Source organism: Bombus fervidus, chromosome 5 (genome assembly GCF_041682495.2).
Source record: "Bombus fervidus isolate BK054 chromosome 5, iyBomFerv1, whole genome shotgun sequence".
NCBI classification, from domain to species: domain Eukaryota; kingdom Metazoa; phylum Arthropoda; class Insecta; order Hymenoptera; family Apidae; genus Bombus; species Bombus fervidus.
In genome coordinates, this window is record NC_091521.1 from 7,192,481 (window position 1) to 7,219,083 (window position 26,603).

Consider the following 26,603-nt stretch of genomic DNA (forward strand, 5'->3'; position numbering starts at 1 on the left):
ATAAAGATTGTTTCTGAAAAATCATTAAATTTTCTCCTCAATTAATACTATACTCCGTTCTATTGTATATGTATTATAGCATATTATGGTGTAATGTTTGTCCAGGTTTGACTAATTAATTTTAAGGATACATAATTGTATTCTTGGTATGGCGTTGGTGAAATAAGGATGGCGGTAATAATTGATAATAATTTAATAAATTGTGTAACTGTATACACGTAACCGCGAACGCAGGCAATTAGCTCATATTATTTGTTATACAATTGATAATTGTATCGTATAACGATGCAATTAATAATTATATATCATATAATACCGATAGTCCAGAATCTCGATGCACCACATGGAAGTTGTAGTAATTGTACATCCACCTTATTTATGTTTTATTTATTCTACTTTTATGCACAAATTTGATCATTTTCAAATAAATTTTCATTTTAGACCGTGTTTTCAAAATAATCAATCTTTAATCATTGGTTTTATTAAAGAATTGGCACATTAAAGGGCTTTCGGAAAATATTGATTTTAGGAAATACTGAAAGCTAAATCTGAAAATTAACGAATCGCTACTATTAGATACTATGTATATTTAATTATTCATATATATATATTAATAATTGATTAAACAATGAAAGAGGAGTCGATGTCAAAATGTTGCTATTGATGCGGATTAATTAATAGATCATCTGACTTGAACAGAATGATCCTGTATTATTTATTGTAAGAAATAAAATTCATTACTTCCATAGCTTATATCTCTTGAACTAATTTCTGCCGATCAAAGTGTCTCTGAATAGCGTAAAATTTAATTTGCTACAGAAACTCTTTTAGGTAACGTATACAAGAGAAAATTTTCATTTCAATTCGAAGAAAATTCGCTATTTCTAACGAGCCAAATCCATCGCATTTGTACATTTCCTTTCTTCTTTTATCATCTTTTTTTTCTTTACTTTTTTCTCTAAATCTGCAATTTTTTGCTTGTCCTATTCCATTCTTTACCTTTCTCTCTCTCTTTTCTCAAACGCAGTATTTCTATCGTCACATCTTTATTCCTCATTTCGTTCGTTTCTCGCTTCTAGTGTCGTCCTAGCGACACGGTATCAACGTACGTTCGAATGCACGTGACACTGGTAGCTAGCTTTTCGACTAATTAAATCCCCTTCGTTCGCAGGAATGAAGCAGGAACAACAGGAAATTCCTTCCTCGTTCTTCGAACATCGCCGTCAGCCCCGCAATTGCGGTGTCCCGTTCTCCGTCACGAATCTTTCCTGACTCAAATAGAATTATGATCCAAGAATTATCGTCATTGGCCTTATTCGTCGCTTGGTGAATGTATTCTGCGAATTCTCCCCTGGAATTATCGGGATAAAGAGAAAGGAAGTCGTAGTTACGTGGAATGTTTAATATGTATTCATTTAAGAAATAAAGAAATTCACGTTTAAATAGAATGTCTAAGTCGATCTTCTTAAAAAATTTCCAAATTTTGTGGGTAAAAAATTAATTTCTAAATTTCGACTCGCAAGTAAATTCTTTTCTTAAACGAGATAGAACAACGATTTTTAGTCGCGAGAATTTTTAAAATATCTGACTGTACTTAGTCAGAGGCACTGACTTCTTTTTTTATATATTGTCAAATAAAGAAATGACATAAATCATATGAAAGAATATTGTTAGTCTTCGTTTAACATTTGTTTATCTATTTAATGTACGTAATTATATCAGAAATTGCGCCCTAACGTAAGGAGAGCGTTGGTTGTATCTTGCATCTTTCTATATCAGAATATTTGTATAAAAATAATTATTAGTATTACTTAATAAATAAGATGAAAGCTGGAAGTAGAGTAATAGTATTATTTAATATGGGCGATGCAGTGGAAAATACACAGTAGATTGTAGATTTATATACATGGTTGACAGTATGTTAAAAAACATACGTGAAGGAGGCAGAACCGGCGAAACTGAAAGGCGGGGTTTCTGGTTGAAGTAAATTTACGAACTGCCTCGCAGTGGTGATGGATGTTATGCACTGACCCTACTCTAGTTCAGTTTGGAGTTACGTCAATTCTGACAACACCAAGTGAAGCAGTAATGAACCTGTGAAAATTAATACAACATGTTAATTGCGACTAACAACATTTTCATGGAATGAAATTTTCCAGAACGATGTAAAAGAATTCACGAAAGAACGATGCAAAACACCCGTATAAAAAGCTAATGTAAAATATTTGAACATGAAAGCAAAGTGGAAAATGCATACGACACAACGGTCGATATTGAAAGAGATTTCCATTTTCGGAAAAATTGTAGTGATTCCCTCGTATATTGAAAGACATTGTTTGATTAATCTCTATTCATTTTTAGTCGGCGAATTTTGGACGAGATAAATGTGTATTACTCTTTTATTACAAAATATAGCGGAGATTTAGTCATGTAGAGAATAAAAATGAAAAGCAATGATTTGAGTATAGCTAAATATATATCAATAATATATATATAGGTAGATATATTTTTGCTGAAATAAAAGGTTTCCTCCTCTTTGCAAATATAGTATTATTTAATAAAATTTTAAATCAAAATCAGGCTTGTGTATGTATATTTCTGAGACTATGGAGTGGATATTTATTGACGTTACGAGAGATATAAATTGATATAGGTTAATATTATATTAAGTACATACAATCGTTTCATGGAAATGAATTGTATGTTTGGGTTAATACCCTTTCTAGAAAGGATTAACTCGTACCAAATGGCTGCCTGCTTTGTGCATCAAGCATATTTAGGATCTGAAATGCTCTCGGGATCAGTCTTTACTGTGATAGAAATCTTAATTCCAATACTTAGTAAGCTTAAGTTTCATTTATACATATACAGTACAATAAATACATAAATATATGAAAATGGCAAGGAATAGTATATTTTTGTTGACTTTCTTATTTTTATGTCACTTTATTAACTAGGAAGGAAAATATTTTAATATAAACATTGAAAATAGGAAGTAGATATTAAGCTCAAGGATTGTAAGTTTTTTTTTTAAATAGCTGATAGATTAACGAAGTTTCATGATTTTCTAAATTGTGAAGAAAGAATAGGAAAACAGATATTTAGTTACAAGATCAAATGGAAAGAAATTGTAACATAGGATCGACTGATAACGTGTGAGTTTTCAGATTGCTCCTCTGTGAAAAACGAAAATTGTGGCTTATCGTGTTTTCTTCCTCTCATCAATTTGAGACTTTAATGTCTTGGTAGTCTAATTGGTGAATATTTCACATCGATATACCTTTACTATTTAAGATGTGAAGATATCACCGGATAGCAGATTACTAGATCCACAATCCTTTATCCAAATAGCTTTCAGTGATCATGTTGCACTAGTTTAGTTTATCCACGACTTCCTCAGTGGTTCCAATGATGCTCGAGCACCAATTCATCCACGAAAGCTTAGCTTCTGACTCTCAATGATCGTGTGCCATTGATTCGTCTATGTTTGCTTATCCTCTAATTCTAGACGTTAGCCATATATCCGCTCATCTGATCCTTTCGTGAAAATTCGCTGGTTCGCGAAAATTCACTGATTTTTCATTTAAAAATCGACAATTTATTCCATAGAAACGATACCAAATAACTGCACAAACGGAGGAGTTTAATTGTCCCAATTCAAAGAAGTAATTACCAATTTAATTACATAAAAAATGAAATATCTTCCGACGTTTTAAAATTTATTTTAATGGTTATTCATCTCGTTCCATTGAAAATTATTAAATCGAATGCACAGCAGGCCATGATAAAGAACAACTGTTAATTTTCAATTGGTTCGATAATTGTACAGACCGATTCCCATTTAATCAAACAGAAAAAACATTTTCTTTTAGATTTCCTTCAGTTATTGGGTTCGTCCCGTTTACTCTACCACGAAAATAATCGAAGCTCGTGTCTGTCGTGCAGTAAGGAACCGTGTAAATCACATTAGACGCCATTCTGAAGCTAATGAGCCGAGAAACGAAGCTGAATCGAGAGGCGCAACGGCTTGGATCCTCCTTCGTCGTCTTTTAACCTTTTTCTCTTGTCGTTTACTTTCCCCCCTCGACCTCGACCTTTCATTCTCTTCTTCTTCTTCTCCTTCTGCCTCTTTTATTCGTCGATGAACGAAGAACAAGCGACGAAGCATTCTTCGAGAAACAATAATGCATTCGCCGGTAGAGAGCACAGTAATTAGTCACTCGTCAGAGGCCAGTTGAACAATGGAGCGGACGCATCCTCGCCATTTCCTTGTATTATCTCTGTTATACAGCGCTATCTGAACCAACTGTGCTTGATTAGCACAGCTTACGACAAACGTAATTGATACACGTAATCAGATTACGTTTCAAACGTATCTTCTCCCCAAGGGTCTACGTTCTCATTTAGCAAAATTATCAGTAGCATCATCATTACCGGAACAAGGCCTTTCTAAATGTGCGACAAACCCATGCAATATCAAAGAAGATTTTCAAATTTAAATCGTATGCTCCTTGGAACTTTTTAAATCTGAATTTTTTTCATTTTACGATTAGAATATTTATATAATTGTAAATTTTATTTTGAATATTTTGGAGGACAGTGATGAGAGAAAGTTTAGTAAGAGAAAGGTGCTCTGTCTTTGTCGCTGCAATGCAAAGATATCTCAGTTCCTGTGTGATTTATTTATAATTTATATTACACTATAGCGATGTGCAAAAATTTTCGGTTAGATAGGTTGCTCACTCTATGTGCCAAAAGCAAAATCAAGAAAATTTTTAATTTAATATTAGATATGAGGATATGATAAGTAAAAAGAAACACTATAAAACATAAACATTGTTATATAATTATGTAATATTAACTGAAATTCTTTGAAATATCGCTTTTATAATATATAAAGTAAGAAGGTCAGGAATTTTTTTGTGTTATTGCATATTTCATATATCGTGTTAATACCAATTGTGCAATATCAATTAATCTAAAAAATGCATATAAACTCGTTGATGATTCTGTAGCAGTAAGGGATGTGCAAGGGATCATTAATAAACAATACAATTAATTTTCTACGACATTATTATATCAGATGATAATAAATTTAAAAAGTTCGAATTCTTTCTTTCGTTACTATATTGTGACAGTTTCCTAATATTTATAGATCTTTCGTAACATTTCGTGTGGTTTGTATCAATTCCGAGAAAGAACACGGGAATAGTTCACTTCGCTTATCTTTTCACGGCAGAGGCTTGACAGAGCTAGAAATATAGGTCAGGAAGATCTTTCTTGCTGATGGCGTGTTTCTTCAGTGGAAGCTGTATGCATATATTCAGACGCGACAGTAGTACAATCATACGTATATGATACCATGTATCATAAAACGCATTTCCTAGTATAAATTACACAACCTACGATCAAAATTTATTTGCACGACAAGATGAATCGGTGGTATAGTAACAAATTTAGTTAATTAAATTATAAATTATAAATTGTACATAAATATATCAAAAGTAAATAAAACTTTTAAAATAGCTTAATTACTTATTCTTATTGATATCGTGCGAATCCTCCCAAATTTTTGTTCGTATAAAGAACATCCTTTTACAAAGAAAAATTTCTATCTTTCTAATATCAAAAATTACTCAATTTCTACAGATTTTTACACGGTAAATATCATACCTTTCTCTTTCGTATTGCGATTTCGGCTGCACCTTATACGTAACGGGCTAAAGCTATCGGGATTTGTTGGAGGATTTATATAATTCGTAGTCCGTGATATTCTAAGTCCTGACCACTAACGCTGATCCTCCTATATTTATCGCGTTCCTCAGAGAAATTTGGACAGGGAATTTAAAATAACGCGAAGAACACAGCGAATACGTTCAATGCGCCTTTTTTTACTGTATCTTCCCTAATGATCTTATGTCATGTTCAATTATCTATATATATATAGAAGATTAATAATAATTAATATTTAAAAGCTCCAATGACCTTAAATATCTTGCTACAAACATAGAAAATTTTATAACTCGAGAAACTTATTTAAGATTCGAAGACTTTCTAAAATTCTAACTTCCTAGTCGAGAAAATGACAAACACACTATTTTTTATTTTATATCTTTACGAACGTAATGTAATACAACGTGCAACAGATTAATTTTATTCTAACTAGAAAAACTTTCCTCCTACAATTATTATAAAGTTCACACCCCATTTAGAGAACTTTTTTTCGTATGATAACTTTTTTCAAAAGTGTACCTACTAGCTGGACGCGTACTAGGTGCTCTCTATTGATATCGTCAGGTACGTGGGAGTTTCTAGGAAATTACATGTCAAGCGTCACTCTGTCGATGTGTCTATAAGTTCACGCCCCACGAACGTTTACAACGTGTGTCACGCAATCCTCCTACCGTCATGCTTTTCAAGTGGACACACACGGAGAACAAAAGATACACGGAGGTGCACATTGACGTCAGAGGTAGCTTGAATGACAAGAACATTACCTGGGGAAAATTTCTCCTGCGATGCCAAAACAGATTTAACTATAACTACGTTTTCACTATGTAATTATCGGTAACGTGATTAGCACGACGAAAGTTGTTTATTGAATAGTTCTATCTACCTTTAATAATTAATTCTTTAGGAAATAAAGACTGCTTTGTACGTCTATTATTCTTGCTTAAATATGGCTTGAAATTAATCCAGATGTGTCTGTCATCTTTTCGAAAGGATGATTTTATTAAAATTTGTGATTCTTGCATCATTATTTGATATCCTTCAGAGCGGACGGTTATTTTTCGCTAAAATAAATTTAGTGAAAAATTAATTATCACGTTCGATTAAGAATGAGCAGGATTATATTAGCCTGAAAATCCAGACGAATTCAGTCTATCTACGTTAAAGCCTTGAAGCAAATCATTTCTGTCGATAATTCCTAAAATGACCTAAATGGCAATAGAATAGTCGAGTCTTCGGCTGAATTTGACGTTTATTCTGCGCTAATATGAATTTATTGTAAAATGTTCTGTTGGAACGTGAAGTCGATTTTTTAGCAATAACAGTTCGAAACTTTTTAAATAGACGTGGAAATATACTGTAAATTCGATCCCTTGAAAATAGGGTAGGAAGGCAATCTTGATAGCAATACCCTACGGTCAATCAGCTTAATACTCCCATCAAATCAGACAAAATATCTTTCAACCTGAATCTCGATCGTCGTTTAATTTTAAATCATAATTTTGTCACATGTTCCTTTCAGTACAAAATAGGATAACTTTGAAGATCGGTTGACAAAATAATTTCATGGTATAAAAAAATTTTATTATAAAATTCCTATTCTCCAATTTCCAAAGCTTTTTACACAATCTAAATCAGAAATATCTATGATATTCTCTATAATATTCACAATTATCATGACAGAGTTTTATTATACAATTAAAAACCTTTCCTCAAAAACATCTTTCGTATAAAAATTTGACAGTAGTGTTTCAAATATAAAATTACCAAAGATATCCAATATTTAGGAAATATGTATGGTTGAACCGTGCAATGCATAATCTGTTAAAAATTCATGATCTGTTTTATATTTTCCTACATTTTTAAATAACTTATCCTGATGCAACGTGATTACGAATAATCACTACCTTAAGAAATAATTACTGGAAAGAGGTTATCAGCTAGTCACTATATCGATTTCAGTGACTAATTTAAAGTCCTCCAATGCATTCAGTTATCGATTTGCTCCAGCCACTAACACGCAGTAATTTAATTAAAATTACATGTATGTATATAATTTTGTAATGGACAACAGGGCAGATGCGCTGCGATGACTTGTTAATTAAACAATATATGTACGTACTGTTGATGTTGCACATAGTTGTTGCTCCGAGGCTTTTGGCTCTTATGCTTGTCTCCGTAACCAGTTTAACAAGCTGCAACCTAGCTGAAGCTCGTGGATTTACATCTTTGCATGAGCGTGATATGATACATTTGCGGCATCGTATTTGTTACTGCTGCTTTAATTAATGCACTGGATAAATCGCAATAACAAATGACTCTAAGTATTCGTTAATATTTTAATCGGATTATTTTTCCTTTATGATTCGAGTTTTATAAATTGAACAAATGAAGCGCTTTGTGGGAGAACGGTGCCGTGAACTGAATAATTCTTCCCATGAGAACGAATAATAACAATTCATAGAATATACTACAGGAATATTTACATATAGTTCGTAAGCAAACAGAGATTCTACCTTATAATAAAATATAGTAGCAACTCCAACTAAAAGATGATAAACAAGTCCATTTAAACTTCCATTTATATTCTTTATAAGTTACATCGACAGAAACAATGGAAATTTTGTGATTAAGTATAATACATATTAGCCATATAATATTGTCTTATAAATATACTGATTTCGATATACAATCACTGATGCGATGTAATCTCCCCTATCCTAACAGTGGCAAATCATGTTTAATCCCGGCATATTAAGTTCATCGAGAATGCTAAAGCCGTACTGAACGTCAGTTTCAGTAAATTTCGATAGCGATGTAGCAATTATATTTAAATAAATTTATTTCAAATAATTTTATAATCATATTGTATCATAAATTATAAGATTACTTGTAAAATGATTCTTCATGATTCTACATTGTCAAATCTCGTTTTAGTCGCCAACTATTCATGTTGGAATTTCACGCAAGAAACTTCTGAACGATTAGTCCGAAGGGATTTCTGTTTCCATACTGTTCGATATTGCTCTCTTTGGCACCGTCTTTCGAATGATTAATGACATGGCAGAAACTGCTGCTATAGTTTATTGGAAACAGTCCATCGATGATGTATACCGCGTGTTATACGAGCAGGGGAGGCCTTGTTTGTTTCACGGGTTAATAGGAGGTGCAATAAGATAACGGCTGTCATTGACACGTTATACGCGTTCATGTAACGGAACGATGCGCGCGAATCATGTATAGCCAAAATATTTGCAGTTACTGTATGTAACTTCATTTGATCGCGTCACTTTATGGCATATGTATGTATGTATATGGCACGGTACATGCCAGGTGCGCGCCTTATTAAACGTGACAGAGTTTCATAATATGTGTGTCATGTTTCGACAGTGAATTGAGAAGACAAACGCGGTAAAAAATGTTTATATATGGTTAATTAATAACAAAGATGGTTGAATTAATCGTTGAGATAAATTAATGGAGAAATAATTAAATCGTTTTGAAACCACGTCGATCAATTGCGTAAATTGAAAAATAGAGCAAAATAATGATATATACATATCAGAGATGAAAGGACATCGGAGCCTTTCATTTGGAATGTTTCGGAAGGTCCCCAATACTTTAGTCCAGACTTTTTATTATAGCTGTACTTAAATAATAAAAACTGAAAAATAGTTGTTTATGATTGATTCTGAGTATGGGTGCCCGAGATTTATGACAGTGGGCTTGGGCTCGAGGTGACATAACGGATCGCTGAACGTAGCCACGGTCACGGGAGGGACATGTATTTAACAGAGGTATGGAGTAATTAAATAGCTCTCCTTAAAAATAAAGATTGACCCGAGGGGTACAGAGAGGTACGAAGAGCAGTATATAAGGGCAGTTTCACTTGGACTGAGAAACGTCAGATAAGTTTTACTTGTACTGTGGACAAGTACGTTGAGTCACACCCGAATCGTGGATCAGTAAGTTGAGTTCGACTTAGACTGTGGAAAAAATCGCACTCGTCATCCCGTTGACCGTGGATTCGTTATTGAGTCTAAGATCATTGCTATTCACATCCCAAGTATCTAATTACCACGGTTACTTGTCAAATTCTGTCATAATCATAATTGTACTAATAAATATCTTCGCTCTTGCATAACAACAATGTCTAAAGATTCGTTACACGCCCCTAATCCTAATGATAACCCGACATATATATATCGTAATATAATGTAGTATCGTGGACGAGAGGCCTAAGAGATATCAGGCGAACTATAAACAATGTCGCGAGAAAGCCTAAGTGCCGACAGGCCCAACAATGTATCGTCGGTCCTTCAATCGAATAGTTACGCGGAAACGGCCTGCGTGACCCTGGCCATGAGCGGTTGCGAAACACGTGCATGGTGGGGCTAAGACAAAAGACAAAAGACAAAGAGATGCTAAGAGAGAAAGACGAATTAACAGTCAGTGTTAGTTGATAAGTCAGAGAGTGTAAATGGAGAAGTCAGGGAGTGCGAATTGCGTTGTCGTGAGAGTGTTGCTAGCGTTGTCGAGATAGTGTGGATCGCGTGAGAGAGAGCGTTGGATCCGTGGTGACGAGAGTTACAAATTAACTATCTAGTTGTCTTAATTAAAATACGTTGTTGTGATTAGTTCACGTTAAACAACCATCGTTTCCTGTTTAACCAACATCTGTTTATTGTCTGTCCATTATCTGCCCATTTATCTATCCATTTATTGTAAATAAATTAATTGTAGTAAAGATCTTATAATAAGGATTATGTGCTTAAGTTTAGAATTTACTATGTATGTATACCATTTTGCAAGAAATAATGGATTATGGATTTAGTTTTAATTATATGTTCGTACTCGATGCGATTCGGTATATGTTAGATTTTTTCCCAATTTCATGCATATATTGCCAAGCTTTGTATCTTAATTTTCTTAAAAAGCTATTTTTGGAAATTTATGTTTATACGTACAGCGACACAAGTATCCCAGTTCTATTTTGACTCGTTTTACACGTTTCCGAAGTATAGTCATTTTTATATTACAGAAATAGTTAATTCTTCACATCTATAGCAAGTGCTCGAAATGATTATCTTTAATCTAGATACAAGCCTATTTTTTCAGGTATTGATTTGAGAACATCATCAAATTCGACTTAAAAAGAAGTTATAAAATTATTCCACCTCAAAAAAAGGTTCTGTTATAATTTACAAAATTAAGGGATTGCATTTACCTTGACCATATCAACTTACCATAACTTCAAGCACAGTCCTCTCGTACCAATCATACTTCGCTTCCCTTAACTTTTTTCCACTTTCGAGGATCCATTAATTATAATACTCAGTTCAGTATGAAGGATTTATTGTTTCTCTCGCCACTCATGACTCAACCTCTTCATCGAGTTACTTGCAGCTTGCCAGACTATAGAATTTCTTTCTTCGTAACTTTCGTATTATTTCCGGATGGTAATTATCGTTTTCGTTTCGCATACCTTGCAGGTATGTTCACTTCTTTTGTATTATGAACTCTAACATGATATGATTAGTATTATTTCGTTAAGATAAAGTTAGTTGGTTTGCCTGTATTTCACACTTTTAATCTATTTATAGATTCCAAATAATTATGCAATTATTATATAATATAACGTATTATGCAACTGTGTTGTAGCTTTTTAATACAATATTAGTTATTATGATTTTCATCCTAATTAATGGATGCCTACATAACAATTCATGATTCATCGAGAAGTGGTAGAAATGAAAGCGTAAAATGTTTTATATTCTACTGGCACAGTGTTAATTAATACGAGAAGGAATTGTTGCAAAATTGAATTGGGGTAAAAAAAGGAACTAGTGTTTTCGAAGATTAAAGAATATACCGATTTTTGAAATTTCTTTTTTTAGTTTGCCGTAAAAGTGAGTGCTTAAATATGAAACTTATGAGAGAAAAATAATGGAAAATAAAACCGAGATAAGTATTTTTCATACTGTACCATATGCAAATGAAAATGTTTTAGCATGTGACTAAAACAAGTAAAAGAACAACTGGCTTTTAAAGTAGATGAGACAGTCTCATCTCAAAGTACTAAAAGGAACTTTCTACTTATAATATTTTGTAATTCTGGTAAAACTATGCGTATCCATTGCCATTTGAATACACAGGTTGCAAGAAGTTTCAACTATTCGAGTATTCTGGTTAAAAAGAAACTATTTAGCGTACTAAAAAATGTATTTTAGATTATTTTAATCTCGAATATGGATTGAAATTTCTATCAAAATTATCTTCAATTGATAAAAGCAAAAAAGAACTATTCCAAATGATCAAATGTTTATTATAACTTTTCATTTTCTATTGAGAAAATACAGGATAAAGTTGATGGATTTAATAAGGAAACAACCATATAAAATTGAAGAAAACACTGAAAGATTATCCGGAATTATTGTAAAATCATTTCTGAGGAAAGATATTTCGTAAACTCGTCGATGTATAGATTGCTAGAACTGTGTTACCAAGAAACAAAGGAGCAAAGGAATTATTTTCGTTAAAAAAATACTGAAGTAGATTTTAATTAAAAAGTTTTAATTAAAAACTCACGCTAGATTTATTACTTTTCTTCAGTATTTATACCATCGAACGCAAAAACGTGTACAATACCATTGACCATGGAAAATCTACCTCCATTCATGTTAATAGGGAACTGGACCAAATTTGCATCTGCTATCTCTGGGAATTCGAATGTTTTACCGAATTTTATTATTACCAGTTTCACTATATGTAGAGAAGCCATAGTAATTACATCATAAATCATGCCTTGTCTTTTATACTATTCATGTACAAAATTATACCATCAGATTCTTAGCTATATATACACAAATGATAATGATAATTAATTTCTAAATAAATCAAATACTTTCTACTTCTTTTAATTACGATGCTAGTATTTTTTTTTTAAGAATTAATGTGTTATGTAGAAACCGCGTTATTCGCTGCATATAGAAACAATTTTCAAAGCACGAAACCCCTATTTTATGTGCCATACTTTAATTCATATTCAAATTTCCAGGAATCGTCGATAAATTACACGACGTAAAAAGGGGGTAATAAATTTGCAGAGATTGCACGGGAAAGACGAAAATTACGAGGCCGAGGAGATGAAGGAAATCAGTAGTTCACGGATGGGATTCGATTGAACAAACATTAGAAAGCGCATACCGGGTCAGGGAGCACTTCCTTTCAAGTACGCCACCGCCGACAGGTTCGAGGGTATGCACGAAGGCAGTGTTTGCACCTGCCTGTGGCAAGCTCTCCCGTAGCTTCTGCAGCCCGAGACATAAGTGCAACTCGATTTGCATATTTAACTCGACGAGCGTGCTGAACCCTCGCCGTTCCTTTAACATACTCTCCACCCATCCGTGTCCTTTCCTGGGATCCTTCGCCACTCTCTGCCACGCTGTCCGGATTCGATTTACTTGCAATCATGCTGCGGATTAATTAGTTCGTCCCAACATAAGCGCATACGAAGCAGATAGGCAAGACGAACGAGCTGTTTTCCTAACTGATTGCGTTTGATGGTGAGGTGCCGTTGTTTGCGGATGAATCAGGGGAAAGAAAATCGCTTGAAACTGTATGGAGAGAAAGACCGGAGCAGTGAGAGACTAGGAAAGGATTATTCTTGTTTTGTGTTTCTCTCGATGGATTTTTTACTTGACCTAAATCCGAGATTTTCAATCAGTGTGCAGCGGCGTACTGGTGTGCCGCAAGGATTCTTAAAACATGCAATGCCTGACTATCTAGTCAGGGGTATTGCCCCTTTTCTTCTTAGACCGTCAAGTAAAAATAATAGCCATCTGACGTGAATACCTTATATCGAAGCAACTACAGTCTACTTTGTGCATATACCGCAGAATTTTAGTAATTGGTTTATGCGCGCCACTAGATGAAACAAACTGACTATCGCTGATCTAAATAATTGTAAACGTAGGTTCGTCAGAATAACAACAAAATACTTATGCTATTCGGTTGCTCCACTAGTTCGTTTGACTTTTACGTCACAATCAGAATTTATTAACCGATCTGTTTTTTTTTTCTATGTAGTTTTCAACTTCATTTTCTGTGCATACAATTAGTATTCAATATCTGAATAAGAAAAAGACTTACTTTCATAAACTTATTTCTTACAAATAGGCAATATTAATATCGTAAATTCTAAAGTAAATTCTTAAAATTTCTTGGGTTGCATGTTAAATGATTGTGAAAATCCCGAACAATTGATAAACGTATATTGCTTCATCGATCTGCTTGTTTCCACATGAAAGATATTACATAAATTTCAGTACGGAAAGTTATTATAAAATTATTATACAATTTTGTTGCGATTCTTTGATAAGTCAGCTGTGGGTGTGGAGCGATTGTTTCGAAAACTTTGCACCAGGTGTAATAATAAAAAAATTAAACTGTTGTAATGACAGGTACAAATGCGCATATAACGATAAATGTTATCAGAGAAATATTCCAATATTTGCTGGATTTATATTTATTTTAACATGTCGCCATGCACTACTGAATGTCAATAACGCTTCGATACTGATACATACATGTACGTATTGAATCGTTATAAGCATCGAATGCAAAGGATTAATAACACTCGAACTCTTATTAAATTTTCATTATTATTATATCGTAAGATACTTATTAAAATATTAAAAATAATTTAATAAATTTACTATTTCAAAGTGTTAGTAGATGTATTTGAAAAGGATCATACATTTATGAAATTATCAAGTTATTCAAATGACGGGTTTCAGATTAATTGTTTTTGTAATTATCAAAAACATGCAGATATTTTTAACAAGATTAATGTAAATTTTTATTATGACAGGAATACGTTTTTATCTATAATTTATTTCTGTCATATTACTTTAAGCAGAAGCATATACATTACATGAATATGTATATTAGTTATGCACATATATACGGTGTTTGATTATGGTATTTAGTATCTGGTTATTTAGTTAGTTAGATCAGTAGTTCCAGTGTTAAGAGTTAAATTTAATCCAAAAGCTTTAATCACATACATATTACATTACTTTCCCAAATTCCCTTATAAATGTTTTCTACGAAACATCGAGAAAATGTTTTTTATTTTTCTTACAGAATAAAGAAACTGAGTTTCCATGAAGCTTCTCACGATTCCTCTGGCTGAATAAAAATTCAGAGTGGGTTAGTCTGGACCAGAGTCGAATGCTTAACGCCGCCGCTAGACAGCGGAGAGAAGTTCGAATCTCCGCGGGTTGGTACGGATCGTTACAAAGCAAATAGAGAAGGCACTTTAGAGGGAAGTTACATGTCTGAGCACAAAACGTGCGACAGTCATAATTTTCTTTGACTACGTTCCCTTGCTCGTTGCCACTTCGCTAATGAAATAGAGCGGCGGCTAATGAGCCTAATGAGGGAGCTCTGTTGAAGGATGTACTTATCACCTTACTTAGACCCTTATGGGACCTAGCTGCGAGTAAAATAGTCATACTTCGAATACAAAGAAAGTCTCTTGTTTTCCTGACATCGCGAGCTAGGATATTAATCACATTACGTAATTTCATGTATGAAATTGGCCGTGGTAATTAAAATACCAGTTGATCAACCAAACAAGTGGTTTATGGCCTATTTTATATTATTATCTATTGTATTTTTGTATATTTAATATAATAATAATATATTTATAAAATAAATAATATATTTTATATTATTATATATTATAGGATTTAATTATAATGAGTATTTCACTTCAGATATTTCATATATATATCTTTCCTATTATTTATTTCATATTATACTGTAAATTTGTGCACCTTTAAATTTAATATTTTTATAATAACTATATAAATATGTAGTCTAGTTAACATATAACGTCCGTACTTTAGACGAAGTAGTAACAAAGTATATCTTACACAGAAATAGTCATGAAATTTGATTTATGTTTTGGAAATGGGGTTAAGATTTGGTAATTTACTATGGTAAGTAACAACTAAAGATTCTTAATTAGGCGTATTCAATTAATTGATGTTGTAACCGAGAAATCTCACTAAGTTAATAATTATACTGATAGCAAACCTGTTTACATAAACAATTATTTAAATTTATAGGATGTACAGAAAGAATGATTGAATAGAGATATATAAAAATAAGCCACACAGATATTCATTTAATGTATGAAAAAGGATTTTAATTTATTTTATTTGAGTAAACGATACATGTTTCATATGCATCTAATATAAACATTTTCTCTGCATCCTCTTTGCTACTTTAGCGATTAATGAAAATTCATTAACATCCAAAATAACTTTTCTGTCATATAGAATCTTCCTTTGATGTGTTTATCGATATTTGTTAATTAAAATTCAATTTCATTAAAACATTTCATAAAGTGTAATGATAGCCGACATATTAAAGTTTGTACGATTTCGAAATGAAAAATAAATTATTGAAGAGAGTCATATCGTGTATTACACGATTGAAGGTATTCGCTGTCAATCAGTTTTAAATAATTCTTTGGAAGAATTTGACTACGGGGGATTTTCTTAGAGGAAGTAGCCAAGTATATCTGAAAGATGGATTTTCTCAGCCTGTACCGGGAAAGCAGGTGAATTAAGATCGAAAGCTGAGGAGATTAGAAAGATGTCAGAAGCAAGCTTGGACCATTTGTCAAAGCTCGCAAATTCGATTCGAAGGACGCAAACACGATCTGAAGTGAGATCGAAGGTTCACGATGTGGAGAATGTAGGAAACAAGTGGTGTAACTCGTTTTGAAAAATTATTCTTGTTGAAAGGAATACATACAATATAACGAAATTGTTTAATCTTTGAAGCGAATCGATTGACATCGTTAGATTTATCGTCGATGCTATAGTCATTCGTGATAGTCATGGTACATCTCATAAAAGTGCAGTTTTATTGAATCATTCTTTATTCTTTTCAAATGCTCTTTATTCTATTCTTTATTCTTATAATAAAACGCATTATTCTATAGAAACATGTAATAAATGAAGGAGGAAACGAATACTTTGTACACTCTTATTATTTCAAACTACAAGTTATATTAATATTCTGTTGAGATCTATTTGTCGATAAAACAACTTAATTAGCTTTCTTAGAATGAAACACGTTAATTTTCTACGATGAAATTTAGAAAAGTTTTATTCAGACTAGATTGTGTTATTTTTTTATAAAAGATAGGAAAATATCCATAAGTGATTACACATTGTGGATGAAAAGTTTTAAAGTTCTAATGATATACGCCACGTGCCTCGCAACCGTGCAATCATAAAGTTATAACTATAACACGGTTGTGATACGATCTTTTTCTATAAAAACGGAAAAGGGATGTGCAATAAAATTCTTGATTTAAAGATTAAGTTATGTTTGCGGCTTACGTAAGATCTCGTCCCCTTTAATGGGCGCATTAGGCTTATAGACCTTAGAGTGCTGCTATCAAGTTATTTTTCACAGGATCAAAAATTCTGTTTCCTATTGATACCATTTATTTTCTGAACGACATTTTGCAAGAGATTATCGTCCATTTTAAAGGAAGAATTATTTAAATTCTAGAGTATTTCTTTACAAGTTCTGTATCAGATAATATCACGGGAAGAAATTTTAAAAATTAATTTAAGGAAGAATATATGGTAATAAAGTGTCTAAAATAAATAAGTGATCAACGTATCAATTCAGACACTGATTGCATTTATAGAAATCGGTTATTTCATCAGAAATATGTTCCTTCAACGTCAATAGAATGACATATGAATATAATGAAGAATAGTCAACCTAATAAATGAATTTATTTCTGAAGATAGATGTATCTTAGAAATATCCTCGTCGCACGTACCTGCACGTACCAAATTTTGAGTCTTGAAAATAGGAAACTATTACCGAATTGCTTTTTATTCAGAAACTCACACATATATACGTATACAATTACTTTATATATGAATAGAATAAGAATCTAGAATATATACTTCAACTTTAACATATATAAATTCTATTATTCGTATCGCTATCGGACAGCAACTATCTATAAAAAGATCGTGTTCTATAAAATATGAGCGAATCATGGATATGAAGACATTGGATTTCTAAAATATCGGTAATCTGAGCCACACAAACATTCAATGTTTCCGCAGACCGGGAGTTTACATTCCGGAAGCATTTCCTTTCGACGCCTTGTCGTCTGAAGCTACGTTCGATATGCCAGGACACATTGCATGGCCATGCACTTTCCTGCCGGAACTCATATCAGTCTCATACATGCGTGCGTTTCACGTGCATGAGGCACAGGTTTGAGTAAACACCATAGGCTAGAAAGGTTGCGCGAATCCAACCAAGGATCCCCGGAAAATGTCGGGAATTCAGAGATGCGCGATGCAATGTTGCTATTTCTTCTGCTTGAGAAAGGACAGATATGAAACATGACATTCAATTACGTTTAGTTTCTATTGCGTTTCGTGGTTCCCTAAACTTCCTTCGTATTCGATGTTGGAACCGTGCTTTTCCAACAGTGATGTAAAATTCAACTCGCTTCGAATATAATCTCATACCGATGATTGTTTTGTTGGAAAATGCTACGTACTGTTTAACTCTATCGCGATCCTCGATTTCTTCTTTTATATGTCTCGATCTCGCCGAACAAGGCACACTACCGATCTTTTCATATTTTTCTCAGATTTAAGAGATTTTCTGGCCGAATAGCTGAATTATTATAAAATTCTGATTGATTTTGTGAATATGAGAAGAACCAAGTTCTTTAACTGCTTACAAATATTCAAAACCAACGTAGCTAATATTTAAGAAACTAGAACTAAAATAGAACCGGAGTTTATTTTACCTTACGAACCCTTTCCCTGGAAAGCTTTGAGATGGTGTTAAACGTGTTAGTTATTAACGAGACGAGTGGAAATTTGTAATAGTCAAATATATTAAAGTTTCTTCAAGTACAAGTACAGAGATAGTGTAGGTCGGTTATAACTGTCGTTCGTATGACTCGCTGTGATAATTCGCTATATTCTTCGCTATACTGGTTCGTTTTCTTTATACTGTCCTCCTAGAGAGGATGCTCGTCTATTTACATTGTTCGGCGGACTTACGGAAGGTCGTATTTGGTTCAGATTGACGATTGCTCATAAGGACGATACTGTTTCTGTCTGGAGTTCGTTTATTCTAGAACTTCGCAAATCCAAAACAGCGTTAATACTCCGAGGCACAACAACATGAGTTGCTCCCGATTCGAATCGTCCTATGACTTATGTGCCGGTACAACTCCTTAAAATTTTCTTGTTAACGAATTTCTAATTCTTTGAAAGCAAATATGTTTCTTCACAGTCCAGAAAAGTGAGCAGACTAAAATAAGTACATTGAATTATTACGATAGAAATTTATATTAATGTATGTGTTATGATTTTCTGGATTTTTTAATCAGTTTTTCTTTGTTTTTGGCCATATTCTTGAAACTTATGATTTAATGATTTAATATCATTTAATACAAAAATAATAGCAATGAAATAAAATAATAAATAAAAAAGAGAATAATAATAATAATAATAATAATAATAATAATAATAATAATAATAAAATAATATTCAACGCTTCTCGTCTCTGTTGCACTCAAGAAGCAAGCGAACCGAAGAGATAACAGTCGGCATTCCCAGACCACCCACTTCCCTTGATAATAGTCTCGAGTCTGCGTCTATTAGGCAACGAACATTCTACTGTCCCTCATTATATACAGTCACGAGACATATGAAAAATAAAGCATTCGTATAAAAAGTGTTATATATCGCATAAAAACATAATATCATTTCTTAAAATAGTTATTAAAAAAATGTAAAATACTCTTACTTTCAAAGTACGAAGTATCTTCTACGTAATATTGTTTTTCATCCAATATACAATATAGAGTGGCAAACATATAAATAGATAAAAAAGTACATGGCAATTGAATCGCAATTAGGTATTTTTTTATATGTACATTTTATTATCAGAATTCTTTGAATATTCACTACAATTCTGCGAATGTTTCATTTCACTTAATTTAAAAATAAATTTAGGTCGTTTATATTCTTGCCTCAAATATCTATTATAATTTTGCGAATATTTTATTCCACAGCGTAATGATAATCATTTCGAAATAAATAGTACATATACATATTTCACGTGAGTTATGTAAACAAAATGTTCCTCTTAAATGTTCACTGCTGTATAATATATACAGTACAAAAATTAATAACGCATATAAACGAAAAAAATCCTTCTTCAAAATGGAAATATAAAAGACAATTCCGTAGAAACCGAATTTATTATTAAGAAAGGCATAAATTATAATGAATGTTTATCATCATATTAATTGTTGACATTAGTTAATAATACATGGTATTCCATTGCAATAAAATCGCATTTGCTCGGTGGAATTAAATCGATTTATGAGAGAAAATCCATTTCAAATGTCTCTGATATATAGTACCAGGCTCCTTATTATTTATGATATTACATTACACTGTATCACTGTCTCAATAATTAATAGTCGTATTCCCGTTTTCAACTTTCCTCCCGGTAAACGCAAAATACTAATGCATGGGTACGCTCGATGTTAAAGTAGTTCTACCAATTCACTTTGACGTCTACGTCTTCACAACTTATTTGTATAGTACTGTGTAAATATGTACCTAATCAGGTTTCCGATCTCTGTTTCAAGAGTATATACCCAAGAGGATACACATTAAGCTTTTTTAGTTTGTGTTATGGTAGTATAATTAATCAGGAAAAGATTTACAAGAATACTAAAATGATTTAATGGAAAGAAATAATGTTTACATTTGTTCAAATACAAGTTCAAATACTCACTAGTATAGCATAGTTAAACGCGAGTAAACAGTTTGCAGACGCGTGAGGATCAGATCATATATTGGATATTGCAAGATTAATCCACAGGTTGTCTTGGCATCTGTGCCATTGAAATATCGTAAAAACTCTCAGTTCTATGAAATAGGAATTATCTTATTTTAGCTGAAGTAAATTTATCTTCTCTTGGTGTAAAGAATTTGGAATCGTTTAAAAATATTCTTAAATATCATAATAATAGGTTATTGCATATTTTGGTAATATTGTCACGTGAATTGGATTAAACAAATCAAACAATAATTTTAGATATTTTCTGTTTTAATCCAAAATAATGAAATTCCATTTTATCATTGTCGAAGAAATAATCTTTTTTTTTTTGGCAAAAATAAGAATGGAATAAGAGAGCAGCGAGTAGAGAATGAAATGAGAGAGTAATTTAGAAAAGATAGATGCTGAAGTAAAGTTTTGTTTACGTTGTGTAAAGATCCAGATTAATGGAACCACATCGTACTAAAATTTGCTTTAGAGTATATGTAACCAGGCGTCCCATAAGCGCAGGTACTGAAACCAAATTAATGTAACGAAATATCTAATATACATACGTTCCATGGTTGGCTAACTGGCTACCCTGAAATTGCGTTTTAGATATTTGGTCAGAAGCCAAGAATCTTTGCTACACCATGATATGTACTATATAATTGCTATCTAACACTGAATCTACATAATATCTTCTATATATACATAAAAGAATTTTAAAAATAATTATCATATAACTAGGTTGTAATTATTTAGAATGCCGCTTAGAATATATTTATTAAACTTTAATGTATTTTTCTACGGCTTGTAGGGCATTCTGTACTGGAAAATGACAGAGTTGAATCACTAAATTAGCCTTAACAAAATTTAATTGTAAAACGGGAACGTTAAACTTTATTTGGAAATTGAGTAAATTAATTTATTTACTTATTATTTTATCCACATCATTCGATCGACGAAGATAACTGGCAATGGGAGAATTACTAATAAAAACTACGAATCAGGTAACAATTACATATATTTCCACGTAATACGATCTAAAAAAAAATAGAAAAAAAATGGATCTATATAAAAAATTAAGTCGAAAATATAGACTACATTTTTTCGTACAGAATTCTATTTCTAAATAAATCGATATGAAAATTCATCGAGTACACTTATTCATCATTTATTTTCTACCAGCTTGAAATCAAATAATTAATCGAGGAAGCACAAATACTTCCACCAATTCTCTACGTTTATATAGAAGCGTACTTCGTGAATTCGTTTTATTTACTTTGTAGATAGCCGACACTTCGTGGATTGACTTCAATCGTACCTCTCTTTCCTTTATTATCTACAAAATCGCAATTTGCTCTTAGTAACTTCCAAGACGAAATCCTTCAATCAATTAACTCTCCTGCTAATAAAAACTGTCCTTCCATCTTACTCTTGAATTCTCGCTAAGCAACGAAAAATACGTATTGTTAGTTCTTTTGTAGTTCGTCGGTTGCGGTGCTCTTCTATTCCCTTCGCATTCTATTCGATTCGTTAGCTTCTTTGTTCTACCTTTGTGTTTTCATCTCACCTCTTCCCTTCTTCTCTCGTGTGTCTTTTTTTGTTATTTCAACTGTATTCTCGATTCTTCCTTTTTTTCTAGATACTGGTAGATAGAACTAGCGGATGCGCGTTTTTAATTAAATAACGTGATCCCGCAACGTAAAATACCAGCGATTTGTGCCATTCTTCTCATTGTTGCTCTATTCCTTGAATTCGTGCTAACTCTTCTTTTTTTAAGGTGCTGTTTGAAGGAAATCGCTTCGCAATTAGTTCGCATTAAATTTTGGTATACTAAGTGTCATTGCAAGGATGTTGAAACTGGACATAGGGTGATTTTTACTATACTAAGAATTTTTATGTTATAATACATACAATTGTCTAAAAGTCAGAATCTTTCAAAATCCTGTGAAATAAATTTCAGAATTTATTAAAACCCCGTAAAAACGCACCGTTGTAAATCCATAAAATTTCTGTGAAAAATTGCAAATGTTATTTTGACTATTCGTGTTAAAAATATCCCAAAATGAGATATTTGAAAAGTACTGAGAAAAAATGAGAATCCGTGGTGGCAGCAGAAGAGAAATGGCGAGATGTGACAAAATTTCATATTCTAATCCATCCTATTTATTTCTTTCAAGTGGCTGTATCCATTCGTCATGATTTTTGCATGCCGCTTAAATCACGTGAAACCCATTTGTTCATTTTCTTTATCCCTCGTACTCGAGCCAAGTGACGAATGATAATATTAGAAAGAATGGCTTATTTTCATTTGAAACGTTATTTTCCTTTGCTGTTCTTAATAAATTATTGAAAACTACGGTTGTAGTAGTTACTATCCGTAGTAACTAGAATTTTCCGTAAATTCATACTTTCATAGATACAATTAAAAAAATAAGCAAAAATATGATTTATTTAATAAATATTTTATGTGTTTTTGTATATCTCGTGTGCATACTTTTGTATCTTTAAAATTCTCCTAGAATTGCATAAAAGTCCGCAATCTAGTAATAATATTTCTCTACCTATCGCGCAAAGTAACGGCGTGAAAATTGTCAGCGTGAAAATGCTCTAATCTGCCAATGCATACGTATTTACATATATATTTCAACGAAGCTTTTGACATTAGATGTGCTTCCTTAACCGAGAAATCGTGTTCAAAGTGGAACAAGCTACAGCCGACACTAACGGGAAAATCTCGATGCTGGAAATTCCTACTTTCGCGTTTGCGACTACTGTAAATTTTACTTTCTCGCGGGAACTTCACAAACGATATTTTACCATGTGATATCGCTGCAATCATATGTCTATCTTTATTGTTCTTAATACGAAAACAAAGAAAGACATATGATGACAGTAGGATTGCACGGAAAATGTCGCTTGCATGCGTTCAACCTTACGTCGAGTATAAACTCGGCACAATAGTTTCAGTGCGGCATACAGTAGGCAAAAGTCGAAATAATCATTGTTCGATTTTGATTTTATTATTCGATGATATCATCAGTATATAAATGAGTAACATAAACGTAAACAATAATTCCTTGAAAAATCGATAGAGAATTAATAAAAATCGTCTGTACATGAAAATTTAATCATTTGAGAATTAGCTCACCCATTTATTATACATTTTTGCTTGTTATTTCTTGTTAAATAGTGTTTGTTACAGCTTAGATATGGAGAATTTCAACGAAGATATGTATAAGTTTAATTTCTAATTTAATAAAGGTGTATGCTAGTTTTTTACTAAATATATGTTTGTAATAAATATCATGTAACAAATATCATCTTCAGATTGGTTTCAAACTTGACCAATATGATCACAACAGCATTAATGGAATTTTTAAACGATTTATATTATATTATGAATACAATATGGGTGTAAAAACTAACAATTTCTGTAAATAACTCTAATAATAATTTCGATCGTCCAAAATCTAAACGCTTGTCCCCGAACTTGAAGTTCTAACAGAGCCAAAGCTTAACCTTGACAACCATACAATCGTAATTATTAGACCGCGCATGTATCCCAACTTGTCAACGTAGCCAAGTAATTTCGGTAGTCATTAACATTTCTGTATGAACTACATATAAATGTATATGTATATGTGTATATTCTCCTGGAAACTTTATTCCAAGTTCCGCTATGATTATGACAATGTTTTGAACGGGGAACTTACGCGAATGCAAGCACTTCCGTCTTGGCCCGTGGCAACAATTAACGCCGTTAGGAGTCCATTCGCACTCATTAGCGATCTTCCAGTCATGTACAAGTCCCAGACGAAACTTCGAAGTTCTCACGCTAGGCTTCTGATGTTTTGTTGTTTGCGAGAATTTAATACCACCAACAAATAATAACTTTATTGTGGCGGCCACGAACTTTCAAACTTTTACCATTTATCGTTCGTTTCGAATGTTTATGACGACTGCTTCCAAAACTTGGTTAAACGTTAGAAATGTTATTCTAAGAAACCGAAACGTTCCGACTCGCTATTAATCATTGATTATTATCAACTTCAACGTTTAATTCAAAGCTAATGATCTCAGCTTTTGTTGCGACCTCTCAACTACGTGGCGATCAGTTAAATTACAATTGTTCTATTGGGGTCGTGAACCTTGAACGATATTAATGCTCAAGGTGCAGGGAGATTAAAGATTTCTAGTATGCTTGTGATTTATATGTTTAATATGAAACGTAAGTTTAGTTTAAACGGAAGTGAGAGTCTTCAAACGTAAGCGTGAGCATGTTGAACATAACTTCAAACACCTGGTATTTATATTTTAGGTGTCGATCTAGGAGGTGGGTTTTCGTCAACGTTTCCTGTGAGTTGCGAATCTGTGCCTGTCCAATCTGCGATTGTCGAACTGTCGTGGGTGTCTCGCAACTCTGCCTCTGGTGCGTACCTGGTCAAGGGTGCGTAACGTAACTCCCGTTAGCGATATTGTCCGATGGTTTGTTGTCGAGTTCTCATCTGGTGTCGAAGTTTATGACATGTTTGCTATTGAGCGGGCCCGTCGAGCGCTTAATTATGTTGTCAACGTGGTCTGAGTTGTAGACTTTATAATGTGGGAAATTCCAACTTCTCAAAAATAACAGATGTGCTGTCTGCATCGTAAACTAAGGATAATTTTATATCCTCAACAGCTTTCGATTTAGCTAGTTAATAATTTTCACTAGAGTTTGCTTGTTTTTATATTTCAAATCGAACTTCTTTCATTTCATTAAACTCCAAGCTTACCGTCCATGTTTCTTTTATATTGTTTTGGTATTCTACAAGACCTGCTCACGGAGAAACTCTGTGAGAAACAACGTGGCAATTATCTTAGACCTTCAATCAGATTAGCGTTTAGTAAAATTTAATAAACTAAGAACGTTGAACGTTTGTCTTCCTTGACAACTCTACAAAGAATGTTCGTTCTCTATGTCGTGGTTACAAAACAATCGATTCTCTAGTCCACAATGTAGTACCTGGGGGAACCTAATTTACGACATCCTGGAGTTTTCAAGCCAAGCTTCCTCTTCCTAAATTCCATGGTACAGAAAACCGAATGCTTGAAGTTTCACGTTTTCTTATACGGTGTAATCGAATTCTCGGCTGCACAGTAGATTCAGTCATGTAGTGATTTGAAGATACAGCTATTCTGCTCTACACAGTAGATTCTGTCACCCATTGAACCGGCCACACAATGGTTTAGTCGTTTAGTAGATGTGGACGCAAAGTAAATTCGGTCACGCATTAATTCGACCACACAGTGATTCGATTGCACATTGATTCAACTTTACAGTGATTCGGCCGTGCAGTAGATTCGGTCACGCATTGATTCGGTTCCACAGTGATTCGATCACGTAGTGATTCGGGCGTGTAATAGATTTGTTAACATAGTGACTCTATCACGCAGTAAATTCGGCAACGCGGTGATCCGACCATACGGAGGATTTAGTCACGCGGTACATTTGACCGAGCAGTAGATCCGGCCACGCACTGATTCGGCCACGCACTGATTCGGCCACGCAGTGATTCGATAGCGCAGTAGATTCGGTAATGCAGTGATCCGACCATGTAGGAGATCTAGGCATACAATACATTTGATCGCGCAATAGATTCAGTCACGCATTGATTTGGTATTTGGTTGTGTTGTAGATTCGATAACGCAGTGATCCGATCGTGCACGGGATTCGATCGCGCAGTAATTTGTTTGACTACGCAATGATCCGTGCGTCTATCAAAAGTTTCTAAAAGGTAATTTCTCAAAAACTGTCACATCGCTTCTACTAACTTCTTGTATTGGATTTCGAATTCAAGTTGATTATGTAAAGTGTCGTAAAGAAGAATATGACATCTATTCCAAGACTGTCACGATCGAATGAAGTATTTCAGCGATTCAGCCACGCAATAATCCATCTATCAATAAAACGTTTT

The 26,603-nt window shown here is 33.1% G+C and overlaps 1 long non-coding RNA gene across 3 annotated transcripts in view; it reads right to left on the reverse strand.

The window, feature by feature from the left end:
• Positions 1–38: 38 nt before the first annotated feature.
• The window catches only part of LOC139987743 (uncharacterized), a 52,441-nt gene continuing 25,876 nt past the window's right edge, over positions 39–26,603 (reverse strand). For all 3 annotated transcript variants that reach the window (XR_011799921.1, XR_011799920.1, XR_011799922.1), the window contains exons 2-3: positions 1,935–2,094; positions 39–1,351 (exon numbers count right to left, since the gene is read on the reverse strand). This is a non-coding gene — a long non-coding RNA (uncharacterized lncRNA). The remainder of the gene's footprint in view (positions 1,352–1,934; positions 2,095–26,603) is intronic.